Source organism: Osmia lignaria, unplaced genomic scaffold (genome assembly GCF_051020975.1).
Source record: "Osmia lignaria lignaria isolate PbOS001 unplaced genomic scaffold, iyOsmLign1 scaffold0062, whole genome shotgun sequence".
Taxonomy (NCBI): Eukaryota; Metazoa; Arthropoda; class Insecta; order Hymenoptera; family Megachilidae; genus Osmia; species Osmia lignaria.
This window is the reverse complement of record NW_027478203.1, coordinates 30,001-35,000: the sequence shown is the minus strand read 5'-3', so window position 1 is coordinate 35,000 and position 5,000 is coordinate 30,001.

The window sequence follows — 5,000 nt, the reverse complement described above, 5'->3', positions numbered from 1 at the left end:
TTTCGATGCGTCGCCAAAGTTCGTACTTTTCGATAAAATCTTCGTCCTATGATACATTTCGATCAAGAACTACATTGATCGTCATGAAACTGTTTTTTTTTTTGGGAGACGTGTACGCTCCTTTTCATAAAGGAGACTATCTTATTGCGAAAGTCAAAATCGCACGCTCTCACGGCGATTTGCCCCCGTATACGCCTGGGCGTAAGCCCGTGCGTCGCCGACCTAGCGGCCTGCCGATCGGTATTTAGAGGGAGGCACTTTGAAAGCAACACGCCGCTGGAACTTTGAAAAATTTCGGGGCGAAGCAATACGCCGCTGGGACTTTGAAATATTTCGGAGCGCACCTAAAGTTCGTTATTTTGGCTAAACGGAGCGAAAATCTGCATTTATACCATCACGGACGTTAGTTCAATAGCGTTTAACGATCGATCCACGGTACAGAATGCAAAAATATGATTGTTAAAATTTTCGACTAATCGGTTCTAAGAGGCGAAGCAATACGCCGCTGGGACTTTGAAATATTTCGGAGCGCACCTAAAGTTCGTTATTTTGGCTAAACGGAGCGAAAATCTGCATTTATACCATCACGGACGTTAGTTTAATAGCGTTTAACGATCGATCCACGGTACAGAATGCAAAAATATGATTGTTAAAATTTTCGACTAATCGGTTCTAAGAGGCGAAGCAATACGCCGCTGGGACTTTGAAATATTTCGGAGCGCACCTAAAGTTCGTTATTTTGGCTAAACGGAGCGAAAATCTGCATTTATACCATCACGGACGTTAGTTTAATAGCGTTTAACGATCGATCCACGGTACAGAATGCAAAAATATGATTGTTAAAATTTTCGACTAATCGGTTCTAAGAGGCGAAGCAATACGCCGCTGGGACTTTGAAATATTTCGGAGCGCACCTAAAGTTCGTTATTTTGGCTAAACGGAGCGAAAATCTGCATTTATACCATCACGGACGTTAGTTTAATAGCGTTTAACGATGGATCCACGGTACAGAATGCAAAAATATGATTGTTAAAATTTTCGACTAATCGGTTCTAAGAGGCGAAGCAATACGCCGCTGGGACTTTGAAATATTTCGGAGCGCACCTAAAGTTCGTTATTTTGGCTAAACGGAGCGAAAATCTGCATTTATACCATCACGGACGTTAGTTTAATAGCGTTTAACGATCGATCCACGGTACAGAATGCAAAAATATGATTGTTAAAATTTTCGACTAATCGGTTCTAAGAGGCGAAGCAATACGCCGCTGGGACTTTGAAATATTTCGGAGCGCACCTAAAGTTCGTTATTTTGGCTAAACGGAGCGAAAATCTGCATTTATACCATCACGGACGTTAGTTTAATAGCGTTTAACGATGGATCCACGGTACAGAATGCAAAAATATGATTGTTAAAATTTTCGACTAATCGGTTCTAAGAGGCGAAGCAATACGCCGCTGGGACTTTGAAATATTTCGGAGCGCACCTAAAGTTCGTTATTTTGGCTAAACGGAGCGAAAATCTGCATTTATACCATCACGGACGTTAGTTTAATAGCGTTTAACGATCGATCCACGGTACAGAATGCAAAAATATGATTGTTAAAATTTTCGACTAATCGGTTCTAAGAGGCGAAGCAATACGCCGCTGGGACTTTGAAATATTTCGGAGCGCACCTAAAGTTCGTTATTTTGGCTAAACGGAGCGAAAATCTGCATTTATACCATCACGGACGTTAGTTTAATAGCGTTTAACGATGGATCCACGGTACAGAATGCAAAAATATGATTGTTAAAATTTTCGACTAATCGGTTCTAAGAGGCGAAGCAATACGCCGCTGGGACTTTGAAATATTTCGGAGCGCACCTAAAGTTCGTTATTTTGGCTAAACGGAGCGAAAATCTGCATTTATACCATCACGGACGTTAGTTTAATAGCGTTTAACGATCGATCCACGGTACAGAATGCAAAAATATGATTGTTAAAATTTTCGACTAATCGGTTCTAAGAGGCGAAGCAATACGCCGCTGGGACTTTGAAATATTTCGGAGCGCACCTAAAGTTCGTTATTTTGGCTAAACGGAGCGAAAATCTGCATTTATACCATCACGGACGTTAGTTTAATAGCGTTTAACGATGGATCCACGGTACAGAATGCAAAAATATGATTGTTAAAATTTTCGACTAATCGGTTCTAAGAGGCGAAGCAATACGCCGCTGGGACTTTGAAATATTTCGGAGCGCACCTAAAGTTCGTTATTTTGGCTAAACGGAGCGAAAATCTGCATTTATACCATCACGGACGTTAGTTTAATAGCGTTTAACGATCGATCCACGGTACAGAATGCAAAAATATGATTGTTAAAATTTTCGACTAATCGGTTCTAAGAGGCGAAGCAATACGCCGCTGGGACTTTGAAATATTTCGGAGCGCACCTAAAGTTCGTTATTTTGGCTAAACGGAGCGAAAATCTGCATTTATACCATCACGGACGTTAGTTTAATAGCGTTTAACGATGGATCCACGGTACAGAATGCAAAAATATGATTGTTAAAATTTTCGACTAATCGGTTCTAAGAGGCGAAGCAATACGCCGCTGGGACTTTGAAATATTTCGGAGCGCACCTAAAGTTCGTTATTTTGGCTAAACGGAGCGAAAATCTGCATTTATACCATCACGGACGTTAGTTTAATAGCGTTTAACGATCGATCCACGGTACAGAATGCAAAAATATGATTGTTAAAATTTTCGACTAATCGGTTCTAAGAGGCGAAGCAATACGCCGCTGGGACTTTGAAATATTTCGGAGCGCACCTAAAGTTCGTTATTTTGGCTAAACGGAGCGAAAATCTGCATTTATACCATCACGGACGTTAGTTTAATAGCGTTTAACGATGGATCCACGGTACAGAATGCAAAAATATGATTGTTAAAATTTTCGACTAATCGGTTCTAAGAGGCGAAGCAATACGCCGCTGGGACTTTGAAATATTTCGGAGCGCACCTAAAGTTCGTTATTTTGGCTAAACGGAGCGAAAATCTGCATTTATACCATCACGGACGTTAGTTCAATAGCGTTTAACGATCGATCCACGGTACAGAATGCAAAAATATGATTGTTAAAATTTTCGACTAATCGGTTCTAAGAGGCGAAGCAATACGCCGCTGGGACTTTGAAATATTTCGGAGCGCACCTAAAGTTCGTTATTTTGGCTAAACGGAGCGAAAATCTGCATTTATACCATCACGGACGTTAGTTCAATAGCGTTTAACGATCGATCCACGGTACAGAATGCAAAAATATGATTGTTAAAATTTTCGACTAATCGGTTCTAAGAGGCGAAGCAATACGCCGCTGGGACTTTGAAATATTTCGGAGCGCACCTAAAGTTCGTTATTTTGGCTAAACGGAGCGAAAATCTGCATTTATACCATCACGGACGTTAGTTCAATAGCGTTTAACGATCGATCCACGGTACAGAATGCAAAAATATGATTGTTAAAATTTTCGACTAATCGGTTCTAAGAGGCGAAGCAATACGCCGCTGGGACTTTGAAATATTTCGGAGCGCACCTAAAGTTCGTTATTTTGGCTAAACGGAGCGAAAATCTGCATTTATACCATCACGGACGTTAGTTTAATAGCGTTTAACGATGGATCCACGGTACAGAATGCAAAAATATGATTGTTAAAATTTTCGACTTATCGGTTCTGGATCACTGAAAAATCAAAAAAAATTATTAATTTTGATTAATTAAATTACATATGTAGTTTTATATTGTTATAGTCTCGTATTTGTTAATGTTTTGTCGTAAGAAAATGCAAAAATATCGTTTTAATGTTTTCGTCTCATCGGTTCTGGATCGCTGAAAAATCAAAAAAAAATATTAATTTTCATTAATTAAATTACAAATGGAGTTTTATATTGCTATAGTCGCTTATTTGTTAATGTTTTACCGTAAGAAAATGCAAAAATATCGTTTTAATATTTTCATCTCATCGGTTCTGGGCGGTTTTAAAATTTTTTAAAATATTAATTAAACCCATGATTTACATGAGAATGTGAATTTATTATGTCCTGCATGTTAATTTATTAATTTTCATGTATAGAACGTTATAAAATGAAAGGATATGTTCGACGATATTTTCAGTCTAAGTTTTACCGTGCCGGCGGGATGGTACGCTCTCACGGCGGTTTGCACAGGCATACGCCTGGGCGTAAGCCCATGCGTCGCCGACCTAGCGGCCGGCCGTTCGGTATTTATAGGAAGGCACTTTCGGTTCGCTCGGACCGGTCGGGAGTAGCGTCGAGCGTGTGGCTCTTTTATGACTTCGGTTGAAAAGCAGTCTACCGCTCCTCGAGAATATACTTTCTCGACTATTCTCGTTCCGGTTTTCCGTTGCGGATTATTATTAATCTCCACACAGCATTACCACGGGTCGGTGTCTAAGACCGAATGGCCCATATGTGGTGAGCCTTGTAATATAAGGCTGGTGACCTGTATGCACTTATAAATGTTGCATACTTGTACAAACTGAGCATCAACTGTCTGTAACCAAAATTTGTTAAAACTGAAAAAGTTATAAGATTGTATAAAATTTTTGAACCAAGAAAGTAGTGTTAGACGAAAATTCGTTCTATCACTTTTAGAAGGGAGACTGTTTGGAAATATTTAAAGTATAAAATACACAAAAGTCCACTGAATTATGAACAAAATTACGTCCCTGAATTTAAGAAAAGTCAAGAGGTGTCAGAAATAAAATCCTCTCTGATACGTTCAGAGAGGAAAATAAGTATGGAGAGAGGAGTAAAAATGAAAGAAGTTTTAAGGCTGGGGAAACTTCTAAAGGAGAGAGATTCCAACATATCTAATATGTACATTTAAAGCAAGTCCAAGGAACTCTCTCCGTTAATGTTTGAAAAGGTGTGTGCAGATGGAGGAGAAATGTATAAAGTACAGAGACGAGGTTGGTGGGCCCGCTCTAATGATAAAGATTA